At 43.4% G+C, this 26,948-nt stretch overlaps 1 protein-coding gene across 1 annotated transcript in view; it reads right to left on the bottom strand.

Moving 5' to 3' along the window:
- Nucleotides 1–26,948, bottom strand: part of PASD1 (PAS domain containing repressor 1) — a 97,987-nt gene that overhangs the window by 69,667 nt on the left and 1,372 nt on the right. The window lies entirely within an intron of this gene.

The raw sequence follows: 26,948 nt of genomic DNA, 5'->3' as shown, positions 1-26,948 counted from the left end.
GAGGAAAGAAAACAGGTGTTTTTTGAAATGTCACACATTAATCTCGCTTTTCCAAGCACACTGAGGTACAGCCAGAGAAAGTACTAGCTACGAGGAAAATTATGATTGTGTTGAATAACTGTCTAGCCAGTAGGATCTCCATAAACAGTTATTCAGATATGCCCTGTTCACACCTATCACCAACTAATTGCAACATGACTATAAGATCACCAGGACCATATTGACATGTGAGGAGGTGATTACGAACACAGAGCTTCCTAAGAAGCGAGGGCTGTCCCACTTTTCACAGTGATGTTGGAGAACAGAAGTCTCAGTGGAGCTCTAATGGGCTGCAGGGGTGAGCTGACAATAAGCACTCTTTAATTAAGCTCTTTGAGAAAGTCAGGCTCCCACAGGGCTTCTTGTGAGAGCAGCAAAGCTCTTGATTTATAGCAATTCAATGCCCAAACTTCCTAATACTGATGTAGGACACCAAATCACTGAGATCTTTTCAGTATAATTAAAGGCAGGATGTGTTCCTGGTTGGCCGATCACAGCCCTGAACGGGAATGCAGTCAGGTGTATTCTTGAGGTTTGTTATAGCTTATATGGTCCATGTTATATAATACGTTGCATTGGTGATAGTAAATGCTGAGTTAATTAGAAAGGGGGAAGAAGTAGTGATGGGGAGATTATTCAGGATCTCCCAAGTTCTGATCATGCCACAAACTTGCTACAAAGTTTTGAGAAGCCTGAAGGTTCTCTTTTCCTCTCTTAAATGAAGTGGAAAAAATAATTAAGCACATAAGTGTGCAGGGGTTAATTAGTTAGGGCTTGATTTCCAGAAATGCTAAGCAGATTTCAACGCTGCTAAATAGAAGAACTCCCTATGAATAAGTGTTCTTTCCTGGGAATATTAGCTCCTTCCAGGCTACAGCTAAGTCAGCCCTAAACCTTTTCTTTGCTAAGGCAACCTGTTGGAAGTCTTGGAGTCCTTCACCAACATATGCATTTTCCAGTCCCTCTGTCACTTTCAGCCCTCTGCAGCTTTTCATCATCCTTCCTGAATTAATGGAAGGCTTGCCATGAGCACCAAGTAACAGAAGTAATACAACTTAATATCCCCAATTGTATTCCTTCTAACTACAGCACTGTGACTACTTAACCGTGACTCTTAAAGTCTTGTTCAGAGTCACTGCTTTCAGTCCTGTGAGCCTACCTTCCCAGCTTTTTCCTCTGAAGCATGACTCCCTGTTAGCCCATACTGAAATGAAAGCTATGTGCTTGCCACACATAGCTATTCACTTTGTATTACCTTACAGGGCTAAACAAAACCAGCACAATTTGAGTCACCATTATTCTTACTTTTTCATCAAAAACCAATGGGGAAAAAAAATGGAATTTCAGCTTTCTGCTTTGGTGCAAAAATACCATAGGAAGGAAAGTGACAACAACAAAAATACCTGTATACAATTACAACCCTAGAGGTCATGACTGTGCTGGGCCAGTGGGACTCTTTTGTGGGTGAAGTTAATTCCTCTGTGGAGGCCAATTTGAGGTCTTTGTTGCAAAAATTCTTCAAAAATAGGCTCTGTGCAGCAGGTACATTGTTCTTTTACTCAGGATTGATTTTCAGTCTGTGTGCATATCAGATGTGTAGGATTTGGTTCAATGAAAGAGTCTGAAGGGAAAATTTTTTCAAGCTGTGTGATATGCAAAAACACCCAACCCGTCAAGAAGAAAGGCATGAAAAAAACCCAATAGAGAAACCAAAAGTATAAAGGAGCAATAAAGACATCCTTCAGGATAAGGCAATGGAACACGCGTGGGTGGAAAAGCACACAGGAGAGATATGGAAAGTATTCAAAGAGAAATTATGGCATGCCTAATGGTTATGTGTACCATTGAACTATAAATACTTCAAGACAGGAGACAAGGGTAAAATTTATACAAGGAAGTGGAAAAAGCCATCTGATGTAAGGAAAAGCTTTTAAGCACAGGAAATTTGGAAAAAAATGAGGTGGAGAATGGAAAAAAAAGACCAGTTAATGACATGAAGAGAGCAGGTCCAAAGACACATTTGCTTCTTCCACATATGGGTATCTATATGTGTGTGTTTACTAAAATCTTCCTGTGAGCAATCCTGGCGTCAGCTGTGAAAGAGGGTATTTCAGAAGCAGGCTCTACCACAGACATTTAGTGTGGCCGTTCGAAGCCACGCTGGCTAAACCTCCTGGTATCCCGTGCTTTTCCCATGACCTGCTGGATTCACCCACTGCCACCAGCCTCACCTTATGCTCGACACTCCTGCAAGTCCTGACTGCTGGCACAGGGTGCCCAGAAAATTTGTGGCTGCCCCATCCCTGGCAGTGTTCAAGGCCAGGTTGGACACAGGGGCTTGGAGCAACCTGCTCTAGTGGAAGGTGTCCCTGCCCATGGCAGGGGGTTGGAACTGGATGAGCTTTAAGGTTTCCAGCCCAAACCATTCTATGATGAGCAGGAATTCCTGAGTAATGAATGAGAGTATAGAAATAAAATGTTGCAAACCTTGTAACTGCAGCTACACATTGAGAATCAGCTACAAGACCTATGCCCAGAGGCGTGAACAGCTTCCAGCAAGGATAATTATGCATTATCCTAAGGAATTCAGGTTCCGCAGGGCAGGAATCATCTCACTCAACTTCAGGTATTTAAGATCTCAGTGCTTACTTATGAAGATTCATTTATAGAAACAGTGAAGGAAGAGAGGCTTCTGCAAAGGCCCCAGCTCTGACTCTCCCATGAAGATTGTATGGAAGGGCCCATCTGTTGCTGTGTACAAGCAGCTTGCTGGGCAAAGCATGGATGGCTGCCAGGTGACTTCAACCTCATTGCAAGCAGTTCTGTTTTCCATAATAGAAACGGTTGTACTGTTGTGATGTTCTGGGGATGTGCGTCAAAAGCTGAGAAGGAATATTTTAAAGGGCTTGAAGTGTACCTTCAAGACCCCCTTTACCTACCACAAGCAGCTATACACTAAAGCCCTTGAAAGTTCATCCCAATGGGAGATGCTTCACCACCGTCATGACACTTTACCGTTTCACGACGGGCAAGTACATTTGCTCTCTATTTAACCACATAGCCTCTGCTGAGTGAAATCACCCCCAGCACAGGAGGAACATGGATCACATATGCAGTCACACTTTGCCCCAAGAAGTGGGCATGCAGCAGCCGACAACAACTGCCCGGTCCCTCCTCTGTCCTACTTGCTTTGTCGTAATTACATAAGTAGGATTTGCCTGGCTCCTACTTTTTCGTTTCTTTCGCTTGTTTTCTGATTTTTAGGACACTCTTTTACTCTAGTTACACTGACCTCTTTTGCAAGAAAGAGTAACACATTTTCTGACTAAAGCCTCTTATCTTAATAACCTGCCACATTTACTGCCCTAGTCAATAGTTAAACTTAGGAATTGTTTTAATTAGAAAAGCGACCACTCTAATCAATAGTGAAACCTGAAAACCCCATGTAACAGAGAAGCAGCTATACAGAAATCTAGACCATGCACAAGCACAGCAGACACCTACAACAACTATCATACTCATTTTCTCCTTTTCATTTCTCATTTTCATTCTCATGGAAAATATGAGAATATATTGCAAGGCATCCAAACAACTTTAAACACAGTTGTCTGTGAGAATTTCTGCTTTAGTTATGGTGGAATAAAACATGGCAGCACCACTGATATTCAGGCCTGCTAAATTATAAAAAACCTGGGTACCAGTTAATATATTCTACAATACTGGCTCTGCTCCTACCATCGCTGTTCAACCATGCATCTGTGGAAGACCGTCAGCAGCACAGTGGCTTATCTGCCTTCACTAGCAGCTTACCAAACACAAGCTAACGGTTTCCTTTTCAGGTCTGCCCATGTGTAGCACGAGTGGCAGCTAACGCAGTGGCACAGATAGCCAAACTCTCCCCCCAGCCAGCTTGGCATAGCAATGGATTTTCTCTTGGGTTGCCATGACACAGCCAGAGTAATACTAAAACTATTTTATTCAGGATATAAGAAAATTTGTCGTGTGGAGTGCAGGGTTGAACAAGGGAGCAGAAGATACACAGTGGTGGTGGGGAGAGGAGACAAATGGGTTAAACTAGAAAGTAACAAAGTACAGAATGTTCGGCTTGGTCAAGAGGTCCCATCCTCACCCCACTGCCCACTGGGCAGTGCAGTGACAGCCAACACAGGGATACAGGTGCAGCGTGCATGGGTCACACTCTGTGCACCCTCAATATGTGTTAGGAAGCTAAAAGGTTGTTTTAAAGTCTACTTGTCACAGGCTTCTATGGAGAAAAATCTGGTCTCCCAACTTTAAGCTAAGCAGTTGCCTACCTCCTGACCAGCAAGGCCGAAAATCAACTCAAGGGATTTTAGTGAAAGTCTTTGCAGAGGGTGACTGCTGGTGAGCGAGTACCAAGTGTCTTTTGTACCCAGCCCAGTATGACAGTGTTCCTCTACTCAAACAGAATAAAAGATTAATCAGATGTTCAAAATTGCTATTCTAAAGATATTCTGTGTCACAAATATCCAGACTCACAGTAGCACGTTCAGCAGCATGTCCAAACCCCCTTCCTCTTCATGAGAGGAACAGAAACTTTTTCTCAAACAAATGAGAACAAGACTTTTGTTTTGTTTTGTAACAAAGAAAAATCAACTGATGACAGCAGACACTAAAAAAACCCAGCCCCGCTTAATTGTAATCTTTCTGGAGCAACCAAGATGGCTTCAGATTATTTTACATAACTGCGTTAAGTCCCCTCTGAGAATTATTTGCCTCCTACACCCCCGGGGTGCCTGAGCTTAAAAGATGTCCAGTTATTTAACAGGCTTGTGAGTAGCTTAAAAATGTACCAGCAACTTGCTGCAAAAGAACAATTGCGAATGGATTTACTTCATTATCTTCACAAGCCCCTCTGCAACAGGCAGATTGTCTTTGATGATATGTTTTATTTTGAAATGTGTGTAGTCAAATTGTAGTGAAGTTAAAATATGTACATATATGGCCAAGGCTTGGAGTTTCTTTTCAAGCAGTATTTGCTGTAGTAGCCTTGCAAAACTTTACTAGTCAGCTTGCACAAAGACAGCATTTTTTGCTTCTAGAATTTAGAAAAGGACGGAACATCTTACTTTCCTGCATTGCCTTCCTAGAAATGGAAAAGCAATTTGACTAATGAATAGCCTAATATTTTTGCAGGGACTTGGAAATGCAACTGGGAAAGGAAAAGACATGAAGATTCAGCCTCTGCTGTTCTGTGGTCTTTCCTTCCTGGGTTACATTTATTTCTTTTGATTTTTGGTGTATAAGGTATGTTTCTAACCACAATTCTCTATGTCCACCTAACATAAATTATGAAGATAAATGACAAAGTGAAGAAAGAACTTTGTATGTTTGTTCATGGACCAGTAACTTTCAAAAGAGTTTGCATGCAGACTTACTGGAAGCAGCACCTTTGTGCACCTGAGTATCCCTCACTGGAGAACAAGCTTCTTGCCTGCACTTGAGCAGGCAGAAAGACAATTCATCTTATCTCTCTCCTCTGAGTTGTCTTTTCTGACTAGAGGTGGGCCTTAAAGCAGGTAGGTGAAAGGAGTAAGCAGTGCATGGGCTTTACCATAGCCCAGGTATTATCTTCACTACCATTGAGACAAACAAGAACACTGGTGATACCTGAATTTGTCTTTCTCTCTCATGTCCTGGCAGCAAAATATTTCACCTATTAATCAAATTCTCAGTGACCTGTATAGGGACAGGAGTGGCTATTTACTGCAACCATGCAGAATGAAGAAGTACAAAGCCCAATGCAGCAGCAATTTTTCAGCTGCTGGTGATAAAAAACTACCCAAATATCCCACAGAGCCATAAAAGGGAGCTGACACCATTCCTGAGCACCACTGTGCCACTACCAGCATCCTTGGGACTGCACCTTGGGTTCCTTCTGCTGGTCCCCTCCACCAAGTAACCCCTATCATCCTGCTCTTGCACAGAGGGGCTGGTGCAGGTCAAGGAAAGAGAGGAGGAGGCACTTTGTGGAGTCAATGTCACCCCTTCTTTTTGCCCTGGTGCTGGATTTCCTGTGTTCATGGCAGGGCAGAAGGGAAAATGATGACCACGATTCTTGTAACCAGGGACTGATTTGAAAACTTCAGCACTGAAATCAAAATCAAACAAGAGGACCTGTAAGCTGGTTGCTATGTGAAAAAAGAGTCTCCTGCAACCGGGCTAGAAAGGAGTATAGATCTTAGTCACCTGTTACAAAACAGCTGAGAAGGACAGGATTTCATCATGTCTCAGGCAAGAGTAGATTGCACGCAGTCAGCATTCCTGAGCTGCAGGCAGACCTTAATGCTTAACAAAAGGGTAAGTTGAACCTTGATGCAAAGCCAACTGTATGGGAACCTGCAGAGTCCCGTATCTGCTGCTGGGAATCCCTTAGCACTGCAGCACTGCAGATCAGCACTGTGCCTCCCTTCACACTTGGCTGAAGCTGTTCAAGAGGATGTGCCAAAATACAGATCTCTAAGCTTAGAAGGGAAAGGGTACAAGCAGAGTTCAAGATGACAGACTGCGCCACAACAGCCAAGATGGGCTCTGGGGTGAATGGAAGAAGGGACTGAGCCTGAGCAGCCCTGCAGTGGCCAGAGGACCAGGCGGTGGCTGAATTGCAGCCAGTTTCTCATGAAAGGTCTTTGCAGAGCTGGAGATGGCAGCAATGGGCAGCTTATTGTGCTGGCTTGGATGAACGGATGAGCAGCATGGAGGGACCAGCACTGGGACTTGCACTGGGATCTTGGACCATGCCTGGGTCCAGTCCTTCATACCCTCTGTGTCCCAATCCGTATACTATGCGCTGTATCTGGCGCTGGGCCCCAATCTTGCCCAGCTTCTTAGGGCTGTGAGATAGGTAGGAAGGAGGAACTCCCCTTCTCTCTTTCTCTGCAGATGTACAAATTTTTTTCTGAAGTAATGTAAGCAAACTCCTCTGTTAATTTTTTGCTTGTGAAGGTGTGAATTTGGACTTCAGTGGAACTATTTTGAATTTGCCCGATATATCAAAGCTGGCCATTTTTGAATACAAATAAAAAACACAACAACTGATATTAAATACCTTCAATCCCATTTTATTGGGCTCTGTATTTCAGAGGTGGGGTAAGTGCCTTCACTCTCTGCTATTAGAATAAAAGCTACATGACTACCTGTTATTATTATATGGCAGAACTGACAGGGAGTACAAACCTCATCTTAATTGCTGGAAAGAAAGTTAAGAGTACCTAGTTGATGAGCTTATCTTATTCACCCTCTGGGTTTGACAATTATTCAGTTCAGGGGAATAAACATACATCATTTACACTTGTAAGTACATTATGTCTTTTCTTCCCCTTACGTAAGTCCCAGTAGGGAGCACTGCAATTGGGCTGCCAAAAAGGAAACCTTGAAAAAAGTCAAAACACACAATTTTAAAGCTTGAGCACATTAAAAATCTACATTGTCAGTGTGACAGATTCATATTGTATAAATCAGGCCTCTAACCAGCTTTTTAAAATATAATGGAGCAGAACCAATTACTAGTGGAAGCTCAGTGAGTGGGGAACAGGGGCATAAGGGGTACTACAGGAGGAGCACTGTAAAGAGCAGTCCCAAGCACCTGCTCCATTCAAGAACAACATCACTGCCACAATGCCCGGGTCCACACGGTGCAGGGAGAAACCTGCAGCCAGGGAAGCAATAAACCCAGGACTGCATCCTCTTACCTCCCTCCTCAGCAACAAAGAGAAGGGATACACTCAAAGCACATACTCTATGTGCTAATATAGGTGTTAACCTATAGAAAATGGGTACCCAAAGTATCTCCATTGACTAGACATTAAAAATCTGAAACGCAGACACTGTAGCAGGCACTGAAGTTGATCTCCAGTGGCACACAGGCTGTTTAAATAAGTGCCAAGGAGAAATGACTTCCAAAGGATGTCCTGAAATGATCCTCATAATAACAACCACAACCAAATAATCTTCCCTTTTCCAACCAGCCTGAGATTATCTCCGTAGCATGGAAGGAGTGCTGCCCCTTCCTCAGCACAATCACATGGTACGCCGGAAAATAAAGTTGAAATGTTCTTGAGCACAAAGTGATTAGTGGAGGGTTAGGCTAAGCAAGTGTGATTTCCTAGTTTCCATTGAAAATAAAATATATTTAAAGTTTATGTAACTTAAACGCTGCTGTTCAATGAACTGTAGAAATTAAAGAGTAAAAAAAAACCCGACAACAAAACCAAAAACCTGCATCAAGCCATCTGTGCCTCCTGTCTGTTCAGTGTAGGGTAGAATCTTAACAAAGAAAGATTAATGTGTGGAAATGGAAAGAACCATGTACAGAAAGATGCAAATAAGCAGCAGGACTGCAGAGCCAAAGCAGGGACTGAATTGTAACCTTGAGACAAATGGATGGGGAAGCTTTTCCACAGTTCATAAGGAGTCAACCTGTGTCAACTAAACCTTTCCAGATGTGAGCAGAGAATTAAGTAAGGCCAGAGAGGAAGGGAGCGTTGTGCTGCACAAAAGAGTTGTACCTTGCAGGGTGCAAACACCTCAGAGCTGGGTTGCTGCAAAGGTAAGGGGGGGATGAAGAGGAAAGTATCAGGGAAACAACAGGGAGAGCAAAAACTTGCCCTGCTGAGGGCCTGAGCCTCACAGAAAGGGAAAAGGGACAAATCACCCACAGGTAGCACTTACATGCTGTGGGGCAGAAGGATGCTTAGGACAGGATCTTGCCAGTGTGAAGCTGATGGGTCTGTGTGAATCACAACCACTGTGCATCTGATCCTCTCTACATCATCTACACATGGTGATTTGTATTAATTATGCAAGGCAAACCTCGTTATCCAGCCTCAAAGACCTTTAGGTTTTTCATTGAGCACACATAGAAAGAATAAAAGAACACTTTTATTTGAAACCTAAAACAAAACTCCACAAAATCTTTTGGCTACATTTCTCACTGAAAAGTAACAGAACCATTTGCAAATGGCACTGCTGCTCAGCCTTGTTTGTCCTCTTTCCCAGGGGAGCTCTGACCTCAAAAATCCCCTAGAGTTTCGTAATTGACCAGGATCTGTATTTTCCAGGAGAATGCTTTATTTAAAAAGCATTGAAAGCTGACTCTCAGCTAATCCCTTCACAACAAAAAGGCGCCTTCTTTCCATGCTTCCTTCTCTCTGCTATTTTTTCTCTCTCCCTGCCATTTCCTCCTATACTTTAACATATATCCAATTCTTCTGATTCTTCCCAGTTCTCCACTCTGCAGTCAGTTCTTAGTAAAAGGATAAGTAAAAGACATGGCCCACTCCATGCTTTTGTGCTCCTTGGGGAAGAGCATGCCACAGGAAAGAAAGGAATGAGTGCATGAGCCATACACCCCCTCTCCATCACTGAGTTATGTGAGCAGGATGGCAGCTCTGATCTCAGAGTACAGAAATACCAACAGTCCCTGCTTGGAAAAAGTTAATTTTCCTAAATATTTAGGCAAACCAAAGGCTTTGGAGCTGTTATTAATAGACTGGGATAGCTGGGAGAAAGCTCACTGTATATATTAATGAAAAAGTGTCTAAGTATGTTGGAGCTCTGAATTTCTATTTTTACAGAGACGTGGGTAGTTAAGTAACCCCTGGCTACTTGTGTCAGAGGAACAGCAGCAAGTGCCCTGCCTGCAGAAAACCCCAAGCCACAAAGGATGGAGAATCACAGAATTGTAGAATAGCTGGGGTTGGAGAGGACCTTAAGATCATCTAGTTTCAACCCCCCTGCCATGGGCAGAGATACCACACGCTAAACCATGTCACCCAAGACTCCGTCCAACCTGGCCTTGAACACTGCCAGGGATGGAGCATAAAATAATTTCCTATAAGACTGAAACAGAGCCTTTCAGCTGAGGGATACCCAGAGCACAATATAAAATACAAATCAAATATAAAATATGTGGCTGGTTGGATAGCCAGCCACACATTACTAGGTGAAGCCCAGCCACATATAGGGTAAAAGGCAGCAGTGAAACAGCAAAAGAAAGGCACAACCCACCAGCCTAGGATAGGAGGTGTGGGAGAGCAGCTCTCCCATCGAAATCACAGAGGGCACTTCAGGTAGGCATTGTGCAATTATACTTATTGGGATTCAGCCATGGAGATGGAATTAACAACTTTTCCTCAGCCAACAGATCCCACAAGTGGCCAGAGCTCCTCACTCTGGGAACAGCACAGCTCCAGCAGCACTGAGCTGCTGCACATCAGCTTGGCCTTGGCTCCAAAAGCAGAGCACCCACAGTCGGTGTCTCAGGTTGCAGCCCCCCCAGGCTGCACAGTCTCCCTTGACCATCTCCCCTTCAACACCAACACCATCTTAAACCTCGTTATCAAGTAACACAAAATTGAAAGGGGTGAGAGGCAAGAACAGAAAAGAGAAAGTTTTCTGTGGTTTCAGATAAAACAAAGCTTGGCTTCATCTACTTAATTCAGCTGGAGTAGTACTGCCAAGCATGTGGGGAGCTACAGATAGGTGAGCAGGCCAAGAGCTGATAAGGATCTGATGATTTGATCTGTGTCACAGTCCTCTTCCATCTTCAATAAGAGCTGAACATTTTATTAAGGGCTTCCAAGAGGACACTTGTAATGTACAGTACAGGTACTTAGCTTAATGTCATCTCTGCCCATCATCAGCTCAGACTATTAAACACAAAAATGGAAAAACATTCTAAGACAAGAGCAGTCTTAGAAGTGTCTGTATAGCTGGCTGGATAGTGAACCCAGAAAGGAAGAAATTTCGATTCTCCAGTTCATTCAAAGTGGAGATTCTCAATCTCTTCTCTCTTGGCACATTCCAAAATCTGAAACAAAAATATATAGTGAGGAATTCTCCCCACAGATATATTTATTATATTCTGATATAAACCCTGCAAACCATATCCCACAACACAGACAGCTATTCCAGCTGTTAGATGACTCTAACTTCAAATACCAGAGAGGAAATGGATGTATAGTGGGACCACTGACACCTCTGGGCAATGAGCAACGAGGACCACCAGCACAACTACTGTCTCCAGGAGCATTACTCAGCAGCGACCCTCTCAGGTACCTGCAGGCAGCCAGTCTGGGTTTGGGATTAAGCCATGCCATGGTGACGGAGGCAACAGAGCTGATGTCTGCCTCAGATCTTTGGATCAGGCTGAGAACCCCCGGTCCCTGTTGCTCAGAGGGGGATTGCTCAAACCACAGCTGCAAGTCACTGCCCTGGGTTCAGCTCACAGGGAGTTTGAATTCTGTGCTTGGCCAGCCATTGGTAACAATGGTCTTCACTGCTATAAAACTCTCTCAAACATGAACATCTGCGTGTGTGAAAATTACTGTGTCCTTTTTTTGATGACAGAAAAAGAAATACTTCTTTCACACAGCCCTTGTCAGAGTGGATGGTAAGTCTGGAACCTTTCATACTCATCAGGTGTTGTCAGATGGAAAAAAATAATCTTATCAGGTATAAATGAACAGGAAATATATATATAAAATATAATATATACACTCAGCATAATTAATGGAATACAAACACATCTCTGAGTGAAATTGCAGCAGTAAGTAAAGGTTTTCTTCATTCTCTCCTATTTCTCATTTTCTATTATTGAAAATAAATATTTGAAGTATTTTTCATGTGAGAGACAGAAAGAGAGGAAACCCATGCTTCATTCTTTACAAGCTATTATTTTTATATTCCTAAATAGCTGCTGTTTTAAGAAGCCAAGAGAACACAACTGTGTATTTACTCCCAAAACAAACTCAGTATGGGTAGTGCCAGAGCTGGCTGCTCTCCCAAGGGCCTTGCTCTAACATGCTTTATCTTTGATTTGGAAAACCATCTTTAGGGAAAGAAAACGCCATGACTCCATGTCTGCCTGGCTGCTTGCCTGCCTACAAACAGCTGGCCACAGTGCTAATGAAGGCAGGAACGGGATGCAAAAGACACTTCCCCCCCTCGAAAGGAAAAAAGAATAAAAAACCCACCCCAATAACGTGAAATGCCAAAAGTTTATGCACTGGCTGCTGAGGTGAGACTCATTTTGCACAGGCCCATGCCATGGACAGACTTCAGATGGCAAGATGTTTTAATTGCTAATGGCCCAGTCTGGATTTTAATGTGTCACAAATAGATAAAGGACTCTATAGCCTATTATCAGTCCCCTGAGAAACTGTTACATCTTATTAAGTAGATTCACAAGTCAGAGTCCCATACATGGAGAGTATCATAAAATTGGAATGGGTTGGAAAGGACTTTAAAGATCATTTAATTCAAGCCCTCTGCCATGTGCAGCGACACCTTCCACTAGACTATGTTGCTCCAAGTGTCGTCCAGCCTGGCCTTGAACACCACAAGGGATGGTGCAGCCACAGCTTCTCTGCACAACTTGTTCCAGTGCCTCACCACCCTCATAGTGAAGAACTTCTTCCTAAGAGCTCATCTAAATCTCCCCCCTGTCACTTTAAAGCCACTTGGACATCAAGCCATTGACTGAAACTCTGAATGCAACCATCCAGCCAATTGCTTATCCACCAAGCAGTCCATCTGTCAAATCTCCGTGTCTCTCCTGTTTAGAGAGAGGATCTTCTTTGAGTGGAAGCAGAGTATTATTAGAGCATTCCTTTGCCATAATAATGGTTTGTGAGTTCCAAACCACAATCCTTATATCAAGCTTTGATATTTTTACTTTCATGCTGCAGCTGTTGAAGTGACAAAGCTGAGCTGTAGAGCAAGGATGAAGAGCAGACACAGACTTCTGCTCTTTTGTGTTGCTTTCCACCCCAAAAAAGTCTAGGTAAAAAGCACTCAGACAGTTTTGCAGAGAAGGAAATCAAGGCCAAGCACAGCTATGGTTTTTGCACAAGACCACACAACAAAGGGCAGAAGCAGAAGTGAGCACGAGTGACGTGGCAGCGCTCTCTAACCAACAGACCGTCGCTTCCTTTGCTAACCCTGCAGCAGGAAGGAGGAAGGCAGAACCAGGCTGTGCAATGACTGCAAACTTACCAACCGCTTGGTGCCCAGGAGACAGACACGGATTTTCATGCAGGTCAACTTCCAGGCCAGGTTAACATCAACACAGTCCCCTAAGAAATGAGGCCGGCAAGAACTAATGCTGGATATTTTGCATTTTAAATGCATGCATCTCCTTAAAACTTTACAGCTTCTAAATAGACACCTGGCTAGCTCCTGCACCAGCATATATCAGTGTAGCTCCTCTGGAGGCAACGGGGCTGCGTCTGTTTTTATCAGCTAAGAATGTGATCCAGCCCTCTAAGAAAGAAGGGGGCATGCAGGGGGTGAGCCATTCAGCTGCTTGCTGCCTCACATAATGCCGCTTCCCGCACCAAACACTCAGCACCTCGCAGGACTGGGGTCTTCAGGGAGAAGCTTAACATATATTCTCTGGTAGTCGCTGAACTGATTGCCAGCAGAGAGGGAACTGTAAGTCAGCAGTGATAACCAGGGCCCTGCTGAGCTGTTGCCAGTGGGGAACCTTTGCAGCTCAGAGAGGTTGATAGTGTCTCATAAATAACACATTTTCTAAGAAATGCTGCAGTTTGACTTGCATTTCATGAAACAGTAAGAAAATGAGCTGTTCCCACCTTTGAAATATGGAGACTTGTGGATTTATTAGCTGCATTACCCACCTTGCCCTTCTCTGAGCAAGATATTTTTCCTCCAGTTGCAGAAAGTCAGATATTTTCAAGTCATGGGCAAGAAACATGAAGAGGCATGTGAAAACCATTGTGCTGCAGGTGGCCTTTGCAGACTGCAAGAACCATTTTCTGGGTGCGCTGCTGATGTGTTGTGATTAGATGACATTTTAGCTTGGCAAGGAGCATTAAGCAATGCTGTTCTTTCTCTGTCCTGCTACATCTGGTCTGGCAGCAGCAATCTCTCTGTGATTTAAGAGAGAGATTTTGCGAGGTGCAATCTTTCTTCAAATCCTGCTTTTTTTCTTTAATTTCTTTTATATGAGCTTTCAGAAGCACTGAAACCTCGATGAATCACTTGGCTGAATGGCCCACATAGTTTCCTCTTAAGTCAGCTTTGGCAGTGAGCCACCGAACATATTCTGAGGCTTTGCTTTGAGTAGTATTTTTGCTGGTGAGATTATTCAAATATTTGCAGCCAGACCACCCACCCCTTACATGCCCCACTCTTTGCACTTCAACAGAGGGAGCAGGGCTGCAGGATCAGGCTGTAGAAAACTGAGCAGAAAGGCACTGATTAAAAGGAAAGCTTGCCTCCAACACCGAAGGAATTTCCCTTTGGATATAACATTATACGCTAACTGCAATGCCGGGGCAATCTAGCTGTGTGCCACTGGTGTTAATGGCAGCTGGATGCAACCTCTGGAGCAATCAGGCCCAGAAAAGGCTTGTGCCGGCCCTGTGAGTGATGCAGCCACTGCTGCTGCCTTCGCGCTCCACTTGTGGGGCAATGAGCCTATGGCAACACCAGAACAAGCTGCCTGCTGCTCCCAAACTGCTACCACCCAGCACATGAGGGACCGCAGGGTCTGATGCTCAGGGCAGGTACAAACCCACATCCAGTGTGAGCCAGCTTCACCTCTGCTATCAGAAACATAGAATCACAGAAGCATTTATGTTCAATAGACTTTTAACAGCACCGAAATACTCCTGCCCCTGTGCTCTCGCTGTGAAGGTGGCTGCAACTGTGTTGCTTGTGCTCCCTGACAGGTTTCCCACCCTCAGCCTGGCATTTTGCTCTCTTTCAGGGATTTGATCCTGTCAGCAGCTGCCATCCATCCACATGCCCAACAGCAGAGTCATGAGCTCTGGCTTTGTGGAGGCTTAAAAGGACAGAACTCTTGTGGGGGCGGGAACCAGTTTTGGGCAATGAAGTGCAAGCAGCTGGGGTTGTTTCAAACAGATTGGAGCCTGAATCAAAACTCCTTTACTCCCAAATTCACTATTCTGAGCTAGATTCTAGGTTTGCAGATGTCCCAAGGAATCTTCTCTAACACGATCCTGGATCTGGGAGCAAATTCTCCTAGTACCAAATTCTGAGTGACCTCATGTCTCTGCACCCTCCCAGTGAGTTTAGAAAGTTTTTTGACATCAAGTTAACCATTTCAAAAGGACAGACTTTTTTCCTAACAAACAACTGGATTCCAAAAACTTTTCATTTCAAAAAAGGAAGCACCATGAAGCAAGCATGCTGCAAACTGCTAATCTGTTGCTTGTACAGAAGGATCAATTCAGTCAAACACATCTTGCTGTTTTCAATTCATTTCAGACTCATTTTAGCATGGCAGGTCACAGCAGTATAAACATTGTGGGGAGAAAAAAAAAAAAGGCCTAGCTGGCAAACAGTCAGAACTTGCTGTTCCTGACCCAGTAACCTACTTTTGAGCACCAGGTAACATGAAAGCCACCCCTACCTCGGACTGCGACGTCACCTCTTACTTAACTCCTTAAAGGCAAATAGTGGGTCTGGCTGGGAAGAGTTAGATGAGTTGTGATGATCATTTACTTCATTCTGGCCACAAAAATCGTTTTAGGTTAGACAGGAATACAGAGAGCGGTTTCTAACCTCAAGTCATTGAAAGACAGTGTCTGAACATGCCTGCTCCGTGCGGCAGAGCTCAGACCTGGGAGTCCATCACACTGACACATAAAGCAACCACAAATTTTGTCTACAGCACCAGTGCCACTGTCAGCACCATGGCCATGGGTAAAGAAATTGTCCAAGGGAACACGTCACAAAGGAGACCTGTTTTACCTCTGTAATGCTGCTTTAGCTATTTTCACTCCAACCCCCTCCTCCTGACCTGATGCAGTATTCAGAGACCACATAGCTCAGTCTTTAACCACAGGAAAGACTTGAGGACCTCTCTGACCAGCAAAAGCTGCTTTATCATGATAGCTTTCCATGCCTCTTCTCCCCTCAACAGAGCAACAGCCATCAACACCCACCAGCCTTGGGATGGCATCCTCCTTCCTCTTCCCCTCTTTGCTCCTGACATTTCTCACCCATCTCAGGCTTCCCTTCAATCCAAGAAGCAGCCAAGCTGATCCTGTGCTCATGTACTTTGCCACCTCTGTTCATGTACTTTGCCACTTCTCTTCTGGTTAACGAAGGATCTTGTGGAACTCCTAAATACAGAAGGTAAAAGATACATTTTCTAGGATATACAGTATCTTTTTTCTCCAGGGTAACTCCTTGGGTACTGGGAATTTTCTCCTGTATCCTATTTATAGTTTCTCTTCATTTTTTAGTGTCAAAGTGGCATCACTGTTTGAAATGCACCTGGATACAATGTCGGTAGCCTGCAGACAAGAAAAGCAGTAACCCGCCGTACCATCATACAGAGACAGTTCACACTTGACACCTGCTGCCCCCAAATGGGTCAGCCAACAAACACCAGCAGCAAAGTTAGTATCTGTGTCATGGCATGATGGATCATCTATTCTCACATCGTATTCCTGGGACTTCCAGGGACAAAAACCCACCCAAATAACCCAATTATACTACTGCTAGTCTCCTGTCAGAGCAAAGGAGGAGAGCTGGATCATTGGCTCAATGCTAAAGCAGGAAGGAGTAAGATGACTTGCTGGGTGTTCTGGTAGCCTCTATTTCACTTGAGAGCTGCTCTTGCAGCACATGGCAGAAGCATGAATGGAAAACTATTCCAAAGCCCAGCAAAAAGAAATCATAGTTACAAGACTTCCATGAGTGCCAGGGTGTCTCAGCACAGCCCTGGCATTGAAGGACAACAGAGAACTTAATGGGGCTCCAGCTCAGCAACACTGTCAATATCTTCAAAGCATTTTGTTTGCCTAAAGCCATCAGGAGTTTTCCCATCAAAACACAAATGGAGATGGATCAGAGGTAAAGTTTCCAGGCAGTATTCTACTAGAAATAAAAGAAGCACAGAAACAGAAAATCATACTTATCCAGTGTTGTTTGAAACCATACCTGCCTCTGTGAACACCCTTAGAAATCAGTGTTTAATACTAAGCAGCCAGAAGCAAAAGATAAACTGGAAACTAAATTCAGGCTTAACATCTGAAAGAATTAATATTTCACTGAACATCAGGGATAACAAGTAAGATTTGTAAGACAGAGTAAGAGAAATCACAGGAAGAGGTCTTTAGGGAAATTACAGGAAAAATTCTTTACTGGAATATGCCAATTTTTGCAGGCAATTGCTTCTACTGCATCTCTCAGCTGAAACACACATACACAAATTAGGTAGAGGTGGAAATAAAATTACTTTTGGTTGAACATTCCAGCTACATGCAAAAAGAAGGTGTTGAAATAGTCAGCACAAAATGTCTTGAAGTTTTTCCACCTTTCATCTGGCTCAAACTGACTGAGATTTTATTTCTGTTGACACTTTGACTTCCTTATTGCAGGGCAGGCGGGGTCAGGGCATTGCAGTATCTTGAAAATTCTAGCTAAATTTTCTTGCATCATCACAAACCATTTTTTCATCATCTATTTCACCAGAAGTTTTAACTTAACCTAAGATTAAAAACATTTGGAAGTATTTCACTTTGGCTGGTATAAGCACAACACGAAAATAAATGTTCTAATAAAAAGTCATTTTTCTTTACTACAATATCTAATTTGGATCTCTGCAATTGCAAAATTAAAATCTATTCTAATCCATACTTACACAATGCATTTCTAGCAGATTATAATACCTAACTGCTTATTACTCAAAAAAATCTTGGAATGACTGTATTGTAAAAAAAAATAATTGCCTAATTATGAAATCCTGATGATAAAGACACCATTGTCATGAAAACATCTGGACTACCAGCCCCCTAGAATGCATGAAATTTCAATAGGCAGAGAAAAATCAGGAGGAAGATGAAAGAAGAGTTATAAAGAGATCCAGAGAAAAAACATCACCCTCTGCAATTTCTATATCGAAGTGCAGGTGATGACTACAGACAAACAAGCCAGTAATAAACTATTCACAGTAGCAGAGCAGTAAACATGTATAGGGATACGGGGGACAATTAACAACTATTATGCCTTTTCTTGCATAACCTTGGAAAAACTATATGTCTACTCTCTCTTTATGACAATCTGGAAAAACATTCATCATATCAGGGTGTTAAAAGACCATTTAGCAATCTGATGCCTTGGAATAACAGAGTTGACAAATTTGAACAGAGCAGCAATCAGAAGCATTTCTATGGCATTTATACCTATATACATATATCATGTCTTCTGGTTCAACAGCACTGTCATCCAGTGTATTGTTACTGGGCTATTTTCAAGGCAAATCCATTGCAACCCACCAAATTTTAGCATTGGCAAATGCAAAGTGATTTTTTCATTTTGGCATTGCAATGCTTATGTGTTTGAAAAATATAGCCCTGAATTTCCTACATAGCTGAAGCCAGTGCTTGCCCCAGCTATTACTTGATGTTATTAATTTAGGCTCTTATTCAGCAAACGCTATAGTGAAACTTGAGCTCATGCTTAGGCTCAATCCTATTCCACAAAGTGCTGCTGTGCAAGTTGGAAATTCAGTCTAGCTTTTCAAAGCTTTTGTGCTTCAGTAGTTTTCATTCAGCAAGGGGCAAGATTCTAAACGGTACCCATATTATTTCTAACATGGCTCAACTTCCTTGGTTTAGCATGTTCACAAGAAAAACAATGTTAACCACAGCATCCAGCTCAAAAAGATGACAACCACCCCAGACCTCCCCACCAGAACAACCAAACAAAACCACCCCAAACAAAATTAACAGCTTTAGCATGCATTTATGGGAGGATGTTCTGCATCAGAACTGCTGCAGAAAGAACTTCTGGTAGAGCTTAATGAGAATTTGGGGTTAAGAGAGTGAGACAAAGCCAGGCTGCAGAACTGTCCCTCGCATGCTGACAGGAGCAGTGCCTGCTTTCCTACTGTCCAGAAACAAATCCTGGCTTGTGCAAACATAGATGCGCTTCTTAGAGCCAGCAGTAGCTGACACGCTATCAGTGTCCCCTTCAGGCTATGTTCTCTTCTAACAACGATAAAGATCTAAGCAGAGGATAGACCTAAGGAATTTAGTTTCAAATAACTTTTTCAAATGTTATTTGAAACTAAATTCTTCCAAGAAACCCTTGGTCCAGAGCAGGTGAAGCAATCAGTGACCAGCTGGATTTCCAGAACACACTGTGCATGGCACTGGGACACAAAACCCAAGGCCAGATTTATGAGACAAATAGTTTTACACTTCCAAAAAGTGTCTCAGGAAATCCAAACTGAAAAGCCCAGAAAGGGCCCAGTTTCCAAGAAATGTTCAATGTCCAAAACAAATGGACCTACGTAAACCAAGACTCATTCCTGCCTGAGATAGTCACTAGAACCTCTTTTTTTTATGTGCCACTGGTTTTACGAAATGCCACCTTCCTGTTAGACGAACTATTTTTAGGGATGGATTTGTAGGGATGCCAGTTTTCCAGCCTCTGTAATTCAATTTACTAATGTTCTTTGATGTATCCAGGTTTTCTTTTTTGATTATTATTATTAACTTATTCTGAATTGCAGCAAAGTCACAGATTACTGGGAAACTGAACCTCACCTGCAAAGTAAAACTTCCAGATGAGGATCCTTTAAAGGCTTCAGTAGAACAGCAATATTTAGTAAAAATTTTCTAATACCTACATAGCAAACATCTGAGAAATCAACAACTCAAAACCTTCTGTTTTCCTCAGCTTCATAGAGAAAAAGATGAATTCTGCACTGCATGGCTGAACCACTGGCACAGACACAAAAAGAATGGCAGCTGTGAATTCTACTGTATGCTATTAAAAAGAAAAAAAATAGGAAAGAATTCAGTCTACCTGATTCTGAAGGTTTTTAAAACACTTTCTAGAGCTGGTCACAATTTGAACATAATGTTTAACAACAACAAAAAAAAAAAAAAAAAAAAAAAAAAAAATGAAAATCCATAGCATTAAGGAAGAGAAAACCTTTCTTACATCTGTCTTGGAGGATTTATTCTCATACCTTTCCTATCAAGTACTTTTAACTGACAGTATTACTTGTCATTAACCCTCTGAGAACATGGATTTTAAGACCATGGCAGCAAAGAGGTGGCAATCTTCTATGAAAATAGACCATGAAGGGATTTTACAGACTACACCTCTGATGCTTAGCTTTAAACACAAGTTGTGGCCTCTAAATCAATTGGACAATGGAAGCTTAACCACCATGGTAAGCAAATACCAGTCTGAATGTGCATGGCCTAATATGCTTTGAGAAATCACTTCTTTGGGGTGTTCTCCAGCACTGTCCATGGGTTCCTCATGCAAGGCCTTCAAGCTTCAGTAGGTGGATCTCCCATCTAGTAGGTGGGATAATTTCGGGAGTGCTTTTTAGGCATAAAGGCCTCACTGGATCTCTCCAATGGCAGCATGCTCATCTTCATAGGCCTCATACTAGAGAGTCATCCAAAGAATATTCAGAACTCTAGTCTGTCCATCACCTCCTAAATAATTGCTAAAGCCATCCCAACCCAATTGCTGAAGACTGCAGAGGACACACAAACCAAATGTATAAGCCAACCAGTAAACGTTTTCTACCTTAAAAAAAATTACATGTACTTGTCAGTACCATTCCAACCAGAAACATCTTCACTTTTTGAGAAGCAAAAGGTAATTTAAAGAAATACTTCCTCCTGAAGATAAAAATAAAAGTGTCATGATGGTAAGCCACCAAAGACAAACTGTTTGAAACTCAGAAGAGTGATAACCACCTTCAGCTTTGCTATGTTTAGCAGTTGGTAACCAAAACACATTCCAGGGTAAGCACCAGAGGAGCTGGTCATGCACTTCCCCAGGGCTCCACTCTGTGACCCCATTTCCCTAATGCTATTGCTTTATCCTCATTATAACATAAACATTATAACATAAAGGACATAAACATCTCGTACATTAAAATGCTGTTGACTTTTATGAGCAGCCTGATTCAGCAGCCCTCAGGGCGCAGTTTCATGACCAGCTCAAACAAATCTTGCCCTTGAAAAAGAACTTCCGCCACTCCCAGCCTCCCTTGCATGGAAAATCATGCTTGCAGGGCTGAAAGCTAATGCTGGAAGAAAAGTTTTTAAAAGATCAGCTTTTAAGTGCTTTGCCACTACTGTACTGTTGCAGCAGAGATGGCAGGAAGCAGAAGATATAAGTGTCTTCTTTGGTCTTAAACCAGCTACTTGTGAACTGGTATCCTTGGTCGCACAACCCATCATCTATGATGGCCACCAAGGGGTCTCACATGTTCCCTGGTGTCGGCAGGAAATGGGGAGACCTCAGGTATGTATCTCAGAAGCCTGTAATTGTTGGTGGTGGAGGTGGGCTGACATCCAGGAATTCTGCACTGAACCTAAAGCTCTGCCATGAAGTGATTTTAAAAAGTCATTTAATCTCTCTCCCATCTCCTTTTCCTGATGGCATGTAAAACCACTTTCCTGTCTTGTTTTCTTAAGCTTTAACTTCAGAAGTCATGTAGGCACATCTCTACTTTTGACTGTTGTGGATCTCGTTGTGGGGAGCAACAAAAGAAAAGGCCTCCTGGAGCTCCTTTTATATAGTCCCATAATTTCAAAATGCACGTTGTAATTGAAGCTTTCAAATCCTGCACACTATCTACTGTCCCAGCTTAACACAGCACTCCAACCTCATGCAAGAGCTTCTCATGCAACCACAGGAAAGATAACAGTATCAGCAAGCACCCTCAACATGTGGAGCACTGCACAGGCAACAGGACAGTTTAAGAGGAGTGAAACTATTAAATCCCACAGGAACAGTTGTTCACAGCAGATGTGAAGACTTGTGAAAAGGAAACTGTACACAGTGTTCAGCACTGAGTTTTATTGTCCCATAAAGCTCAGCACTCTGCCCCATATGCTGCAGCCTCACCTGAAGAAGCTGTAGCTACAATCTGATGTTTGCATCTATAAAAACCTCTGTAGCACAAAGGTTGCGAAAGACCAAGGAGCTGATTCAGCAACAGACTTAGTTAAGCAGCATCTCCACCATATGGCATTATTAATCTACTCTACAGGGATCTGATATATGCTTTGGCCAAATGACAGCCAAAATAGGGGACCATTTTTGAGTGACATGCTGCGTCTTTCAATGCATGGGTGAAGTCTCACTTGTAAAAAGAGAGGAAGAAACCTGGAGAAATCCACTTTTTTCCTACCATGGAAGCATGAAGGGACAGTCGTGCCCAGTGCAGCGACAGGGAAGAACGACCTCAAGCTGAATGGCAGTAGGAGGTTATGCAGGAAGGTATCAGCAGAAACAGGTGCCCACACCTTCCTCCCCCCACAAACTCATCCCACAGCCATCACAAAGCACATGGACTGCTCTTGCACTGGTGCAGGTGAGGTCCCAGTGAGATCCCAAGGTTAGGGATTGGCATCTTGCTAAACAGGGAACAGAAAGAGATAGCAAAGAGCCTCCTTATGTGCCGCTTGCCACAGCTTCCACCTGTGAAAGCTTTGCTGAGAGTCCTTTGCTGCTGACCAGGTCTCACGGCATCCCCCTTTCCTACATAAGGCTCTGTTCCAGCTCCTCGGGTTGCTTGTGAATCCGTGCTCCATTGCTAAGCAATGTACAAGGATACATTTTCTGACAAATTCCATGTCGCTTCTGCTCCTCAGAAGTCCTGTTTTATCATTGCTCAGGGATGAGGGTCTACAAGCCCTAGAGCAGACACGCAGACTGAGTTTGTTCAGCAAAGGTGGTGACTGCTCTGCTCCATAGCTTTCTATGTGCCTTTGAGACAATGGTTTCCAAGGCACAACTGTGGTCTTGAGAAAAGCAAACTCCAAATTTGACTTTGGGTAGAGCCCTAAGGTGGATTAGACTGTCATTATGCCCACCTCAACTGCAGGCTGTAAGCAGCTTACTTGCAATATGACAGATTTAGCAAAAGTGACAGTTGCTTGCTGTCCAATATCATTAGCTTGCCCTGCCACAAGAGCTCAGACATGGTGCTCCATCTCCTTACAAAATCAGCTTATTAATAAACATACAGCCTGGCTCACTATTTTCCACACAGCTGAAGCAGTACTTTGAGCAGGAGGCTGCCCAATCCATCCATCTATGGAGACTCAAAATCACCTTCTAGCCAAGACGAGGTCAGAACAGCAAACAAGTTCAATCGACTGGCATGTTAGAGGGAAAGGGATAGCTAAGCATCTGTGCTTACCTTTATTACTCATCCTTTGTTACCTTTATTACTCTGGTCCTCAAGTCTATGGAAGGGATAGCAATCTAATCAAAAGGCTGCTGGAGTTAATGAAAACATTGCAATTTATTGGTCTGCCTTAGGTTCAGCTCCCCAAGGAAAGGACAGCATCCTTTCCCTGGCCAACAGGGCTCAGCACCTTTCCAAGGCGCTCTGTGTCAGCAGTTAAGAGCCAGACTGCTTTTCCAGGTAGGAGGATGTACACAGAAGACAACCTCTGCTTCCTACGTACACATGTTTGCTTTGTAATGTTAAAACAATTTTGGTAGTAATTAGGTACCTTTTAATTCCTGCAAAAAAATTGGCCGAGTCAATCAGGTTTTAGCAAACAATGCATTTGTACTAAAGGCTCACTTATTTTAAAAAGTTTAATCTAAAGAATAGAATCAGTTTCACTGATGATGACGTTTAAAAATGAGGCAGTCAAACCTATAAGTTCCCCTTTACAGTGAGGCGGGCAGGACTCTGTGCTGAACCATTCCCTCCCCTGCTACACAGAACTGCGGACCTGCACGGCCGTGGCACACCTCATGTAACGCAGCCCAGGAGAACGGTTTCCCAATTTCCCGAAGGTCTTCACATTAATCCCAAGGCCAGGTAATTCTATAGTAATTTCAAGCGGAAAAAATGAAATGTTTTTATTTTAACATATACCGGTGGAGAAAAAATATCCCACCATTTTACAATGAGGGGAGGAAAGTAAAATATATTGACCATTTTAAGGCCAAAATCACACCAGGGCAGATAGACGGAAACAGGAACCCACTCACCAGCCCACCCAGCTCAGATTCTCTGAATCATTCTATCCATTATGTGACATGCTTCTACACGGCTTGGCCAAAAAATTTCTCAAGGACTTTTCTTTGCCTATCCTTGCAGAATAGATGTGTGTAAACATTTGCAGTACTCAGATTCAATGAACAGGCAAGGAGATTTAATAGGGTGGCATGAAGAACACACTAATAAGATGTCAAGGTTTCGAAAGGAAACATCAAGATATGTCCCATCATCTGAAAACCTCTTCTTAGCATAGTCAGTACTCATCTCTTCCCCCTATTTTTATAACTGATGCCTTCACCTAAGTCTATCGTTATTTATAACCTTAGAATTGGGTTAATACTGCAAGTTTTTAGGCTTATTTGAGTGTCACCATGTGCATTTTAACAATGAGCTAATCTGGATGCTAGGTGGTATTTTAATTTATTCTAGAAACATGTAATAACACAAGTCCAGGAACTGTCCTCAACAGCAGAGTTGCTGAAAGAACTTCTGGCAGGTGACAATATTGAAAAAACCTCACACTCCTGTTGCTTTCTCAGGACCACCAAAAGATGAGTCCAGCTTTATCATCTGCATGCTGGGAAAAGAAATACAAGGTCTCACAACTCCATTGCAGTTTTTTCAGTTCTGGGGGAACTGCTGCATTGCTGATCCATGCTGGACTAACCTATCTTTCCCTCCTGAAAGGGCAATCACAAGCTTCTGCCCATCCTCCTGCCCAACAAGACAGAAATTACCTCAAGGAGCACAGTCTTAGAGGTGTGGTTAACTCCTTGCACCTATGTTTAAGTTCCCAGCAAGGCTTCCCATCACTTACAATTATTATAATGATTTTTATGACTAATTATACGCATTTAGCAGTCATTCTTTCCTGCCTAGTTCTGTGCTGCTCCTGTTCAATTGAACCTGCCTCAGAAGGAGGCAGCCTGGTAGACTGAAGCTGGGCTTTCCAGATCTCATGAGACTGAAACTGTTCCAGTTCAGTTTCAAGCCCAGGACCAAACTGGCTCATTTGCTTCCAACCAGACGAATCCATCTCACATATAAAACTGAAGTGGGTGAAACAGAGACAGCCTATCCTCAAGAATCTCCTTTTCCCCTGCCAGAGCACAGCACCACTTGGAATTTCAATATTGTCCACTGCTGATTCCTACACCTAGCACAAACAAGGGATGATGCAGCACAGAAGAGGGAGGGAGAGGAGAGACAGAAGTGTGCAGTGTGGCACTGCGCTTTGGGTCCTGGGAATGGGTCCCTGCTGGGGAACAGGTGTAATAGATACCAGATTTCAGCTGGACTGCTATCCTGGACAAGAACCAGAACATGTTTTGGTTTGGTTCTGGCTTGGATTACATAATCCAGGCCAACCCCCCCACTGAAATTAGGTTTAGTTCCTGCATGAGGGGAAAAAAGGCAACAATCTCAGCTAACTCGCAGTTCAGCACCATGCTCTAAGCTCCCACTGGGCAGCACTGTGTGCCAGTTCAGGGCCCTGGTCATCTGAACTGCTTCTTCCATTTTGTCCAGCCCTGTCCACAGGCAGCTGTTACTGGGATACAGACCTGCTCCATTAAACCTCTTGCACTTCAACATCAGGCAACTGGCAGGTCAAAGCATCTTCTGTTTGCCTCTGGCTGGCATCCCCTGGGAACTGGCCAGCAAGAGAGATCTCTATACCTAAACACTAATTGTATTTTCAAATTTGTGATTCATTTGTGGCCCAGGGAATGTGCCCAGTGGGATCTGGAAGGGAGCCCCAGGCCACGTTTTAACAGACCCATTGTGCTGCGTGCATGCTCCTCCTTGCCCTTCTTTCCTGCTTGTTGGAGCACCACAGAAACCCACAGCTGTGATCTCAGGAACACGTTCAGAGTAATAAAAGCATAAACCACACCTTGTAATTACCACCCACCCACTGTCCTCCCCAGGGCAAAACCTAGAGCGAGTGCAGACCCCAGACAGGGTCATGCTTGTAGGCCAGTCCTGGAGTGATCTTTACCGCACTACATAGCTTGTAGTAAGAAACAGCTCCTGCCTCAACCCGCCTGCAGTCTTCACAGATAATGACTTTATTAGTTGCATCCACTTATAGGGGCAACTGATGATACTTTCTGATGCAACGAGGTGTTTTTCCAGCACATAGAAGCCATCTCCCCTGGTGTAAAGATGCTTATACAGCACACTTGCCACCAAGTGGGATTTCATTAGCTCATTTTCCTTCCCAAGGTCCAAGTCCTGGACACCATGGCTGCCAGTCTCAGCCAGTCCTGCTGTATACCTCCAGGGTGCCTGGGGTAGGGGTGCAAAACATCAGGGAGCTGCTCTCTGCAAAACTCCTGCAACAAACCAGAAGAGCACTGGCAATAGCAAGATGCAAAAGCAGTGGCCACCACGCATCCAACTGCCTGCAACCCCAGAGATTCAGTGTAAAAACTGTTTAGCTACCAGCCTTCATGCAGCTCACGTGATCCAGAGTGAGGCAGGGTTTCAGGTTAAGTCCCCTCTGCTTACACACATCTCCTCACACAAGGGCCACATAACCAAATGGGGACCAGACAGATCTATGGGACCACCAGACCCAAGCACAATGAGAGAAGGAGAACAAAGATTAAATAGGATGTGGGCCCCAGTAGTCTGCTATTCCAGCTGAATATTGCAAGGAACAAATGCAAAAGCCAAAGTGACAGGAATTGCAGCATCAAGTACCTTTTAGATGATAACAAAGAAAAGATGAGTCTAAAAGCTGAGCACAAGAGATTCAGAGTCATAGGGGAGTACAAGCTTGTATCTAATACCAAGCAATTTTTCTCTTACACAGTTCATTTTAGGACAACGCTCGCCCTCGCAATGTCAGTCCCACAGCCTG

This window comes from Strigops habroptila, chromosome 9 (genome assembly GCF_004027225.2).
Source record: "Strigops habroptila isolate Jane chromosome 9, bStrHab1.2.pri, whole genome shotgun sequence".
Lineage (NCBI taxonomy): Eukaryota > Metazoa > Chordata > Aves > Psittaciformes > Psittacidae > Strigops > Strigops habroptila.
The sequence above is the reverse complement of the archived record's forward strand: the minus strand, read 5'-3'. Positions and strand labels throughout refer to the sequence as shown.